Source organism: Cavia porcellus, unplaced genomic scaffold (genome assembly GCF_034190915.1).
Source record: "Cavia porcellus strain 051 isolate PalLab524CR breed Dunkin Hartley unplaced genomic scaffold, mCavPor4.1 scaffold_3, whole genome shotgun sequence".
Lineage (NCBI taxonomy): Eukaryota > Metazoa > Chordata > Mammalia > Rodentia > Caviidae > Cavia > Cavia porcellus.
In genome coordinates, this window is record NW_026947486.1 from 99,982,326 (window position 1) to 99,996,316 (window position 13,991).

Below are 13,991 nucleotides of genomic sequence, written 5' to 3' on the forward strand. Positions count from 1 at the left end.
TGCACCCCGGCGCTCTCCATTGGCTGGGTTCTCTGTGCTCCAGTGTTCTCCTGTGACACAGAAAGGCTGTCAAAGGTGTATCTGCAATCTCCTGACTGTCACTGGTAGAAACCAGCTACCTATCAGATAAGCTCCCTCTTCTTGGTGGATCCCCTGTAGTCCTCATTAGCTACTTCATTGTTATCCCAATACCTTGAAAGCAGTAATAGCTACCATTCACTGCATCCCCAGTGTGTGCCTACAGCGCCCCCTCCCCACTATGTGCTAACACCCCCAGCTCCACCCCTCCATCCCCACTACTGACACTGTGTTAAGCAGGTAGGCTTTCTCAGCAACACACAAGTATAGTAAATAGAGGATTTCCAGGGCTTTCTATGTCTTGGTCTCCAGATTCCTTTTGGTCTCTCACTGCCTACTCTCCCAAGATGGCTAAGTAGAACCAAACTCCCAAGTACTTCAGGGCTCACCTTTAAGTCAGTCTTCAGAATATACTGGATAACTTGAAGATTCATAGTTCTGTCTTTCTGCTTGACTTGGATACCTGACATAACAGCATCATGGTAAAGCTTTGGAAGCCTGGCAGCAGCTTCTAACTAGTTTCCCAAGAGGACTGCTTCCTTAATAACTGAGCATCCCAGGGGACATCATCTCTAAGGGAGCAGTAACTGTGAGAACCCAGATGCAGTTGTGTAGCCACAGTCAAGACACTCAATCCCTTTACATGTGAGTGTTTTGTTTTGTTTTCTTTGGTAGCAGGAATCGAACTCATGACCTCACACTTACCAAGCAGGCACTGTGCCACTGAGCTAAATCACCAGCTACACATTAATTTTTTTTTCTGAAATAAAACTATCAGTCACAAATGAGAAGCCATCTGGGGATGACAACACACAATGAAGTATGGTACCATTGTTGCCCCCTGGCTGATGTGTTTTGAAATTTTGTTGTAGTTGTTTTTCCTCCTCTGTCTCCTCCTCCTCCTCTTCTTCCTCTTCTTTTCTTTTTTATACTTTAAATAAAATAGATTTGGAAAAAAAAAAAAACAACAACAAATGAAAAGTTTATTTACCATGAAAAACCCTGCCAGAGGGACAGGAAATAGTACTGCCAATGTCACGTTTATACAGGCTCTCCCTCTGGCAGCCTTGGGGGCCTGGACATGCTTCATGGCATTCAGCTGAGTACCCCAATGCTTTCACCTCATGCCAGGTGCAGTGCTGTCTCTGAGACTACAAATACCAGGAAAGGGAGTTGATGCTTATTTACTTCTCATGTGAATATGCCTTTACACACTGTGTGTAGGGGTGTGTGTGTGTGTGTGTGTGTGTGTGTGCGTACATGCGTGTGTGTGTGTGTGTGTGCGTGTGTGTGTGTGTGTGTGTGTGTGTGTGTGTGTGTGTGTGCGCTGTGGCTCTTTTATGTTAAGTAACTTCTGTTTCTTGTGGTTCTGGGGATAGAACCCAGGATCTCGCACATATTACATAGGAAAGCGTTCTAACATTCAACAACATGTGGAGTCCTTGCGTTCCTCTCTTAAAGAAGCCCTCCTGTCCTCACATATGTGACTACTTCACATGAAAGACCTGTAAATCTCAACAGGCCTGCATTTCTTTCAAGTGACATGTAGGCTCTATGGGAACCTACATGTATTAAATGTCATATTTAGTACTCAGAATCCAATTGTATCATTTAAAAATGCTTAGAAGTTGGGCATGGTGACACACAACCCTAATCCCAGCACTTGGAAGGCTCAGGCAGGAGGATCACCACAAGCTCGAGGACAGCCTGGGGTATAACGAGTTCAAAGTCTCATGAACTACACAATAAGACCCTTCCTCAAAAAACTAAAAAAACAGAGCTTAGTGAAAAGTCACACATATAGTTAAATATTAACTCTCCATTTTAAAAATCCTTGCTTGGAGGCCAGGCATGGTGACATATACCTATAAACCCAGCACTCAGGCAGTACAGGCTGGAGGATCTCTGTGAGTCCAGGCCAGCTTGGGCTGCAAGGTGAGTCTAAGGCCAGCCTGAGCTAAAATACACACAGACAGACACACACACACAAGGTGCTTGGGAGCAAAAAATTTAGTCAGGGGTATAGCATGTCCCTAGAATTCCCAAAGCCCTGCATTTAGCCTGAGCATGTGGAAAAACTAATACATGTATATTTGCATGCACTGTCATTAACAAGCAGATGGATGAGCTTTCTTTGTCTTAAAGAAGAGGTAAAACAGAAAGATTTCTGCCAGATCGCCATCTCATATTTTCCATAAGCACAAAGAAGCAACCTAGAACCAATCTTCTAAGTGAGGTGGAGTGGCACAGACCTGTAATTCCAGTATTCAGAGGGCTGATATAGGGCAATCAATTGTTCCAGGCCAACCTGCACAGTTTAAGGACAGCCTGGCTCAAAATCCAAAACCAGAAGTCCCCTAAATCCTGCATTTTCCGAAAAAACAACCTAAAAATTTGGGCTTGGTTAACTTGATCACCTGTTTAAATCTCTCATGTGAGCATGAAAAGCTGCAGATGTCTGAGTTCACCATGGCTGCCTGCTGAAACTCACTTCCGGTGCAGCCCCGTTGTCCAGCTCAATGGGGAAGGATCTTGACTCAGGTCCGTATGTCCACCACTGTCCTGGCTACAGAAGGAAGCACACAAGGCAGGGATCATGTCCTCAGGGGACATTGTAATCACCACACAGTGCATTGGTGAAACATTCGCTGTAAAGACTGGAAAGCTGCCTGAGCTTCTGGAAACGCAGTGAGACCTGAGCTAACCCACACTGCCTCAGGACCATTCCAGCACCCAGAGTTTCTCCCCATCCCTGCCAGTGCAGGGCCTGCCTGCCCCTGACTCAGCTGGCCACTCTCTCCTACTCACTGGCTCCACCCAAGTCACAGGAGCCATCTGCCAGTTACTCCTGCAGCTCAAGTGCATTACCACATCAAATCTCTGCACCAGCAGCTACTTCTGCTGCCATTCTCTGCCCAGGGATCCTAGCACAAATTCTTGTGTCACTTTTTCAGGGAAGCTTTCCCTAACCACCTCCTCTAAAGGAATCCTGCATCAGGGGCTTCGGAATCTTACTTACTATGTAAATTTCCTTAATTCATCTAGTGTATTAACTGTCTCCCTTGACAACAGTCAGTTCTCTGAGAACAGGCACGTTATCTACGGTACCACTGTATTCCCAAGTTTACACCAAGACCCCAGTGCTTACTGTTGAATAAGTCAATGTAAGACTCTCTGAAAACTTCCCTCAAGTTCGATCTTCTGAATCAAAACCACCTGGGCCTCCTGCAACCCCTTGCCCTTCTGGCAATGTATCCTCCCAGTTTAGCACCCAAAGGTTCACTGACTGCCTCAGTAACTCATCTTTGCAGATTCCCTAGAAGCTAAGTCAATACATCCTCAATGTCTCGTGGGCCAATAAGAGTCCTCAGATCAGATCGGTGTTGACATCTGCACACGAGTTTCATGAGAATCAAACAGATCATGGGCCCAGAGTGGTGGTGCATACCTGTAATCCAAGGTACTAGGAATGATGAGACAAGAGGAGTTCAGTCTGGACAACTTAGCAAGACCCTATCTCACACACAGCAAAAATCATAGAAGAGAATAATAAAGGTTGCAGATACAGCCCAGAGCTAAGTTCAATCTTCATAATTAAACTAAATAAGTGTTTAAAAAGCAAGGGAATAAATTAACACTGAGTCATTTGATGGTCTGGCATAGGCATATATTTTAGAGGCTAGGATGGGTTTCTCAGACTTTGAGCAAATGTCCCTGAATACTTTTTCTTTTCTATAGCTTTTGACAGACAGCAAGGAGAGTGAGAAGCCATGAAGTAGTGAAGGTAAGATGGTGCACACCTATAACCTCAGCACTCGTGGAGGTACAGCAAGAGGACAGCATGCTCAAGGCCAGCCTCAGCGAAATGCAATCTTGTGAGATGTTTCAAATTTTTAAAAATTAAAATAAATAGGGCCAAGGATGCAGCTCAGTGAGGTGTTGGTTTCAGTCTCCAGTAGCACACCCAGAACAGGCCATGAACCTGTTACTAAAGTTTTATTTATATTGCCAAATAGTTCAGATGTGACCTTGTGCACTGCACACAGAAGGGATCTACATACAAGTATTAATGTTTAAATTTAATGTACGTATATGTTCTTTTATAACTATACATTAAATAAATACAAATCATATTAGTTTCCAGAAAATATAACACTTGCTTTGCTTGTGCCGCTGGGGTTTGAACCCCGAGCCTCATCAATGTTAGGTGTGACATCTTGTGCAAACGGTGCAGGCACTGACGGGACACTGCAAGATTAAGAGAAGACAAAACACACAGGAAAGCTGGGACAGGCTGGGACACGGCCCTCCGGTGAAGAAGTGGCAATGCCACACCAGCACCTTTATTTATACACAGTAAAAAGGGAAGCACGCCACAGGGTCACAAGTGCAAGGTCTTGGTAAGAACACAAAAAGGGGAGCATTTCAGAGTCATCTGTGCTACAATTAACAGGACAGAGCAGCAAGGCTGGACACCTGCTGATGCGCTGCTGACCTAGAGGTCAACTTGTTTCCATGTGGGGGGAAGGCTCCTGGCATTCCATGTTCCTGGGACCAGCTTTGCTCTAGCCCCAGGGAGTCCACTGACCCCCATCTCAGCCACAGCTCAGCTGTTCCACACAGGTAAGTGCTCTACCACAGAGCTACATTTCCAGTCCCCGGAAAAGGTAATGGAGTGTTTCAGGACAGGACAGGATGGCCTTCTCAGACTTCAAGCAGCTTCCCTAAATACATAATGCTTCTCAGAAGTGAAATCCTTTCCTCCATTTCCTGTCACCTTCCTCTCTTACAATCCTTCCTTCTTTCTGTTAAACCTATCTGAGTGTAGGGGACTTCTTTTCTGGCTCTCACTAAAAGATACTCATCTTTCTGGCCTTCAGCTCTGCCATCATTAAAATTACACTTGCCTGAAGCTAGAGGACACCACTTGCAAGATCCAGTCCAGGTCTGAAGACTCCATATAGGGGCAGAAGGGGAAAATCTGCTCCAGCGCTTTTACACGAGGACATGGATGCTACTCTTAACAATGACTTTTATAAACTCACGTGCCCAAGTAGAGTGTTAACAAAAATCAATACAAAATGGAAAGTTGGTTTGGCTTCTTGGATAATCAATTGATGTCATCAGCTCTCGAAGAAGGGCAGTGTCAGGGCTACGAATGCTTGCTGACTGACATTTCTGCCTGAAGATCGATCCTGAGTCAACAAGTCCAAATGAGGACTTGCCTCTCTCGCTATATTCCTGTGGCTCTCATCAATCCTGGTTCCCTTCTGTCCACCCGACTGACCAGCTGCCGACCTCAACTCAGCTCCTTAGTGCAGTTCACTTCTGGCCTTATCACTGTGGCCTCTGGGATCCACACTGTAGCTGCTAGAGATCCTCTTCCCATACCCAACCTAAAATCCACCCTGTTCCTGTAGCCCAGAGGGATCTTTCACCACCTGGCTGGAGCCCCACCTATGTCTCTAACCAAATGGATGACATTTCAGCCATCTAGGCCTGCTTTCTCATCTATAAAAGGGTAAGAATAGGGTAAGGATGTACCTCGGGGCCAGAGTCCTTGCTTAGCATGTACAGAGCCCAGGGCTGAGCCTCAGTACTAGGTGTGTGTGTGGGTGTGTGCGAGACACACAGAAAGAGAGAGAGAGAGAGAGAGAGAGAGAGAGAGAGAGAGAGAGAGAGAGTGTGAGAGAGAGAGAGATCTTGAAAGTCCCATTTTACTCTAGGATTTAAACTTCTGTGAGAGCAAAAACAAAAGACATTGTTATGCCTTCTTTTCAATAACAGATGTCACTCCAGCACTGACTAATATCTTGGATCCTGTCAGCTTTCCTGAAGTCTCTGGTAATCAGAACAGAAAGTACAAACCCCTTAGCTTCCACTAATCTGGAACAAATAGAGTGGTAAACTCTACTCTATATAGGATTTTAAATTGTCCCTCCAGTTAGATGCGTCCAATCATTCAACAAACACTGAGCATCTATTTGTAACAAATACAGAAGGTCTATTTGCCTCCTCAGTCCCTCCCTTCTCTGCTTCCTGGCTACTGTGGGTTGACCACTTTGGCTCTGCCATACCCTTTTGCCATGAGTTTATGCTTTGGATCCAGCCAACCTTGAACTGTATGCAGTGGAAACTGTGAGCCAAATAAACCTCTCCTTCTTTAAATTGTAGTTGTTGGACATTTTGTAGCAGCAACGGAAAAGTGACTATTATACCAGTGAACTATGTGCAGCATGAAGGGACAAACTTCACGTTGTGCAGATATAAGGAGGGGGTTGGGTGAAGCCGTCATTTCCTATCTGGTTGCACATCAGAATCAGCTGAGGAGTTTCCTTTCTTTGATTGAAAAAGAAATGTAAAGTAAAACACAGCAACTCATATGGGCAATCCCTGCCCTCAGGATGCTGAGGCAGAATGATGACAATTTGGAGATCAGCCTCAGCTACACAGCAAGTGTGACATCAATGTGGGTGACACAGTGAGACACTACCAAAAGCCAAAACGAATAAAAAATACATGAATAGGAGGCAAAATAGGGAAACAAATGTCAAACATCATTTTAAAGACCTCCAACACCAGATGCCTAGTTTTCTTGCTCCAAAGCAATTCTGGTGTCAGGTTTGGGTTTGCTTTGTTTTGTTTTGAGGTACTGTGAGGGATTGAGTGCAGGGCACTGCTTGCCTTAAGCAAAGGCTCTTCCACTGAGTTACAGAGCCAGCCCCTATTACAAGCTTTTGTATCCTGCTGCAACCCGCAGGGCTCTTGAGGTTCTTAGGGTAAAAGACTACAACAGGATGTGAAAAAATAAAGAAGAGACAAAAGCAAAGGCCCCCTCACTGCAGGGTCTTTTATTTATAACTTTTTAGCAACTAAATTTCCTGGTAACACCCTGTTCTCCTAGCAACCACCTGTTTTGATTGTCTGGGGACTTGGCGTTTTGGGGGCTGAAGCAGCTTCTTCAGATGGCTTGTCCCAGGTGCCCTTTGTTCTTGGGAGGGCCACATGCCAGCCCTGCACCTGTGGTGAGTTTCCAGCTTCAAGGCTCCCAACAGTATCCGCCTGTTACCACATTGTGGGAAGAAATAAAATCCAGGCTCCTGTGCCCTGAGCAATGAACTGTACAGTGGTAAGCAGCAAACAAAGCTCAATGCCTATTACCACCCCTCCAAAAAAACATAAAGAAACATCAACCTAAATCACATTTTAAGGTGTTGGGAAAAGCCAACGTTCTTCATAAAAAGAAAAAAAAAAAATGTATTCAACGGCGGTTTGATCCACTACCCTGCAGCGTTCTTTCTTTCATAACAAAATGTGACACTTGTAACCCAGTATTCTGGGAGGCTGAGAAAGAATCGCCAGCATGACCCTCCCTGAAGTACATTGCTAAAATTCTGCCAAAACACATAAAAAAGACTTAAGACCATTGTAACACTTGCTTAATTAAAACAAGTAAAAGACATGGCTCAGTGACATTAACTGTTTTTTTAAAATTTTATTTAAAGAAAAAAAAATGAAACGGTAAAAGGGTACAAGTAATACAGAATTTCAAAAAAGTAAACAGTAAGAAAATACTAAATAGATTACATATTGTCATCTTAAAAACAGTTGTTCAAGTTACAAAATTAAAGCACACAAAGTGGACATTCAAACAGAGAGACTGCAAACAGTTGTGTTCAATGATCCAACAGAAAGTTAGTAATATGGTCATCTATCTTACATACGTAAACACACTTGCAGTTGTATCCTTTAGAGCACTTTCTTTTCGTCTCCTTTTTACAATAACAGTTACACATCAGTTCTCATTACTTTTTTGGGGAAGAGAATAAAACCAAATATGTTAAAACAAAGCAGTCAGTCAAACCAAAGGATGTACATAGTACATGACATTAACTCTTTAATCCAACTTGAAAAACTCAACCTCTACTGACATAAAAACATTCTCAATACACTCTATAACTTACACAGATTAGATAAAAGCACTGCACAGCCGCTTCTACTAGCTTGTCATGTTTAGTTTTAAAAGGAATCCTGCGCCTGCCTAAACAGTTTTTGTGCCACTGACCTATATATCCCCAATTTAAAGTCTCCCCTTAATTAAATAAAATAAAACAGGAACCTCAGTCAACCTTTCACAAATAATTCACATAATCCTTAATTTTCAACTTAATACTGACAACTACAAAATACACATTCAACGTTTTTTGGAAACTACCATAAAAGAACACCTACTCACACTGCACTTCTCACTTTGTAGTTTCAAGAACAACAAAAATATCATTAATGACCAATATTGCTGAACCCCCAGGTCGAATCCCATGTTCAGGAAAAAAAAAAAAAAAAAACACAAGCATACTGATAGCAATCATGGTATACTACACAAATATGCAAAACCACAGTAACATACTACAGAAACAATTATTGAAAGTAGTTCATTGTTGCTAGTACTTCCCCCATATTTGCTTCCTCCCTGAAACGCACACATATCACACTGATGGTCAGTACCTCTGGGGCCACCAGCTCACACAAATGCATATTTCTACGTTCCTTCAAGAAAGCCTTTCCCTAACCAGAACTACAAAAAAAAAAAAAAAAAAAAAAAAAAAAACCACTTTCAATGCTCTTGCCTTTTGGATAACTTACTTCGCGCTGGCAGCTTCATTAACATAGAACCGCCAACACCCAATCCCGAGCCACTTACTTCTAACCAACCCCGCCCCACTTCCGCCCCGCAGTTCCACACCGCGGGTTCCCGTGCTCCACGCTGAAGGCCAACCAGCGGGCTGCAGCGCCAGAAACCCCCCCTCCCCAGCACGCCTCAGCTGGGGCTGCGGGGCGCAGCAAGGGAGGGCCCTTGTGAAAAACCCAAATCCAAAAGTGGCTAGTAAGAGCTACCGCACAGGGCCAAAGGCTAGGATATCTGTACCGATCATCCTTTCTTTCTTTCTTTCTTTCTTTCTTTCTTTCTTTATTCATTTTGGTTTTGATACAAGGGCTCATTATGCATGATAGGATTTTCGGTGCAGTAAAAGGGAGAATATAAAATGAAAATAGCCTTTATTCTAAGGACGCGGAGAGAACTCCATGACCTCAGGGGCCTGGCTTTCTCAGCTGGAAGCCTGGTGTGGGGGGCACACATATAGTTTCTGACTGGGGTGGTGCTTAAAGTGGTATTGCTGATGTGTGGGCAGCTGATTGGGACTCTTTTCGCGCCATGGGTAAATTGTCATGAGGGAGGAGAAAGTGACCTCAAGGTAAACATCCCCTGGTTCCGCCTCCCACTGACTTAATACCCTATCTAGGGCAAAGTTCTTTCAGTGTACCCTCAACTGGCCTCAAACTCCCAGTGTTTCTCCTGCCTCTGCTTCCTAGGTGCTGGGATTACAGGCATGCCCACCACACCTGGCATCTCCTATTTTTAAAAAGGACCCTGTGAATAAAAGGTCAGGAATATTTTTTTGTCCCCTCCCCTCAAGAATTTTTGCTTTTACTTTTTCAAACAAGACATTATCCCCCTGCTTTAAGCTTGGGTGACTTCCCATTGCTTGGCTTAAATGACAAAGCTTTTCTACATCCTTACTGGGCCCCTGCATGCTGGGGCTCAATCCCCCGACTCCCTTGAGCCTGGCTATGCCCCCTATGCTCACACAGACTCCCTTCTGCCCCAAGTGGCTATTTCCAGCAGGGATTCTCCCCTCAATTTAGCTTCCAGTCATCATTCAGAGATTTGTCCAAGTACTTGGACCTCCCTGAAACTTTCTTTAACCTTCTTCACACTGTGTGCCCAATCAGTTGTCTCCCTTACACTGCAGCCTAGGAACTGCCCAGTGTATTTCCCCAGATTCACTGGTAGGTCCACCCTGAAAGGTAAATGAGACCATAACCCACGCAAGGACGTTGGAGACACTCTGCCACAATGACGAAGTTCATTTGGCACAGGGACTGGTTGCTCATAGACAGAGAGCAGCCCTGAGGGTAGGAAGTCATAGTCTTATATACCTGAAAACCACAGCAGAGAGAATGGGTGCACTGGCAAAAACAGCCTCTCAGAAAGGCATAAGGATACATTTAGAGGTGGAGTTGTGAGTGACAGGAATGCCATCGGTCTGTGTGGTTGCTGCAGTTCTCAGGAACAGTACACGTGTGCATTGTGGTCCGTGCTGTCCTAGTAAAAATCTGCAGGGGCGGCTGGGTTGCACTCTTTAATTCCCTCCTCCCCGGGCCCTGGAGCTCACTGCTCCATCACACTCACCTGAGCAAGCCCAAGTAGCAAAGAGCAGTGAGGGGTGACCCTTCCCCATGGGTCCCTGCTGGTAATGTACCTGTGTCAGGACAGGAAGGCACTACGCCTAATTACTCTTTATTCTTTGTGAAGGTGTTCATACAGTGACAGACATAGGGTCATCCTTACAATAAATGCATGCATACTTACAGTGTGCTATATTAAACAGAACTGTCTCCCTCTGCAGCAAAAGGTACATGTACAGACCAAAAGGATTTGTGCTCCCTAAACTCATATTTCCTCTAAGTGCAAAGCAATACACTGCATATTCAAAGCTATCTGGCTCTCTTTGCCTGGCTTTGTGGGAACTGGCGTAAAAGAAACTAACCACGAAAATGTTGATATCCTGTTCACTGCTCTTGTTAGGAGTTTAAACAATCATTCCTCTCTGACTCAGGAATTTGGTGTCATCTACCAGCATCTTCAGAGCTGTTGCAGGCAAACTAGGAAAGTCAGTGCCAAAGAACACACACAACTGCCCTCACAACCCTCCGCCTTCAAAGAGGACCAACGTAGCCAGGCATGGTGGCACAAGGGAGACTGAGGCAGGAGGCTCGCCCCAGGTTCAAGGTCAGCCTGGGCTACATAGGGAGACAGTGTCTCAAAAAACAAAGAGGCCCAGTATACTGAATGCATTTAACAACATTCACTTATATTAAGTCTACACATTAGTTTACCCTGGAGAGTTGGAATATGATGATTTGAGCTCATACAATGAAATACAGACACAGGTTTTGCCCCAACAATACCTCAGTAAGAAGTGAGAATAATAAAAAGAGAAGGACAATGATCTTTTGGCATTTCTCTCTCTCTCTTTTTTTTTTTATCGGTACTGGGAATGGAACTCATGACCACCTGCTTGCAAGGCAGGCACTTATGCCGCTGATTTAAATCCCAAGCCCCTTGGCATTTCTCATTTTGTAACAGAGGTAAAGTAATAATACACTAATACGTTGTTATTTTTCTTTGTTGTACAGAAAAAAGGACCATTTGATAATTTATCCTCTCCCAAATGTGTTCCTGCCGTGAGCTGAATGTGCTGAATGCAGGTAGTAGCAACATCTACCAGGCCATCAACTATAAAACTTTCCTATCAATGAAAACAGCTCAGCTGTCACTCCTCTACAATATTTGGGTTTTTGGACATCTTTCCGCAATTGTACACTGTCAAGAAAATAAGTAAAGGCCGGGCATTGTGGCACATGCCTATAATCCCAGCATTTGAGAGGCTGAGCAGGAGGACTGCTGGGAGTTTAAGACCAGCCTGGGCTACAAAGTGAGCCCAAGGCCAGCCACTGCACAGCAAGACCTTGCCCCAAGAAGACAACAAAGAAAGAAAGAAAGAAAGAAAGAAAGAAAGAAAGAAAGAAAGAAAGAAAGACAGAAAGAAATCCAAATATTGACCAGCTAGGTACCAGTGAAAAAGTTCATCATTTATTGACATCATTTTACTCCTCGTCACCTTTATTCAGTAAAACAAAGATGTTTCTTCTACTTATAAAGGTTGGTCACAACATGGGGTTGAATCATAGTCTCTGTCACCTGTTAGTGTGTCTCCAGGAAGAGGCCTCTTTCCCTCCTCTTTGTTCTTACATTTAACAGTCACCAAGAACTAATTTATCTGACCTAGAATCATTTATATGTCGCTGAACATTTACTGCTTAACCTTATCAAATATATTATTCTTGATAAATTTATTTAAAAAGAATAAAAGCACTGGTACAGAATTTCAAATCAAGTTAATAGGAGACTGACAATGGTTAATATGTTGCATACTCTTATCTTGAGGTAGTGGTTCAGATTACAAGATATAGACATGAAAAATTGATCAGTATCCTTATAGAACATGTTGTATTTGCTCATGATTGTAAATGTTACCTGTCATAACTGTACATCTCAGAAGATGAAGACAAACATGAGAAATTTCTCTGGCCCATCACATGATTTTTTTTTCTGCATGCTGAATTTCTAAATAATTTATTATCTCTCATTATTCTTGAGTATTTTTTTCTGTCTCATGGTCTCTCTTTCTGGTTTCTAAATGCAAGTGTAGCTTTTGGTATCTAAACCTCCCTTTGTTTCTCTTTTTTCCAGCTTTTAGTGCCTTTTTGGTCAGTATGTGTCAGTAAAATACACAAGCACGTTTCTCTAGCATAATGCTGCCAAATGCTTACTTAAAATAAATGGATGCATTCTTGTCAATTATTCATTTGAAAAGAACATAAAATGCATATAGTAACCTGTGGATATGTGGAAATGTATATGAATCCTTTCCCCTCCAATTATAAGGATTTAAATCTTCTAAGTCACATATCTGTTTTCTATGTTAACTTCTGCTTGTGTTAAGAGACAGTATTTTCCTCTAATATATTTATGCTGACATTAACTCACAATTGGCTAAATTTCCAACATAACAAATTAACACAAAAGTAACTTACATGATTTCTATACATTCTCACCATAGTGGGTAAGGAAACACAAAATTCTATAAGAAATGAACACACACACACAACTTTATTTCTCCATAAAATATAACATACTTGGTAAACATTAATATGATAATACAGTTAAGAAAAATAAAATCTTAGATGTGATGTTTCAATCAGTAATAGATCCTTTATGTGGCATAAACATGGCCCTGGATTAGAACTCCAGAATGGCCAAAAAAATGAAACCTGGAATACATATTCTTAATGTATGTATATATATATATATATATATATGACTATGAAAATTTGATATACATTTGAGGTTTCAGTTGCATGGAAAAAGCACATGCAATCCATATAATGCTTTTTAATTTTTTTTTTTCTATTTTAAAGAGACTAAGACAAAAGAGGACATAACAAAGCAGATCAGAACAGAACAATGAAAGCAATACAGTATTTCACCACAAGACAACCCTAATTAACATTAACTACCATAATGTCTCTTTCTTTGAAAAAGTTGAGCATAAGTTCATATACATTAGTAACAGAGATAAAAAATACTATAAAACCATTCAAGAGAATGAAAGTATTAAAGAGCATTCAGAACCAAATGACAGAGAACAAACAATGGCTACTATATTATCTCACTTTCCATAGAAAATTTGTTTATACTATCAAACATTACAAAATCCGATAAGATACAATATGATAGAACTAATGGAAACAGAAGAACAAAACCAGGATAGGACTTCAGAGTAAGATATTAAATCAGCTCTGGCTATTATAATGTCTTGTTTTCTTCAAAAGAAATTTTCATACTATCACAGATAATAAAATCAAACCAGGATAAAATCATTCCAACTAATGAATGCAAACATAATGAAGCTTCAAAGCAATGTAATAGGGAATCATGATTATCATAAACTCTTATGTACTCTTATCATTTCTTACACTAGGGAGACTCTATGGTATTTACATGAGTTTGGTTTATTTTGCTTATGAGTATGGTGTCAAGTTGTGTCCATTTATTTATAAATATCTCAATGTGATAATTTTTATAGCTGAGTAGTACTCCATTGTAAAAAACACTACAGCTTTTTTATCCATTTCTCAGTTATGGACATTTAGGTTGTTTCCAAGATCTGGCTATTACAACTTGTGCTGCTATAAACATGAATGCACATATATCACTGTGGTATGAT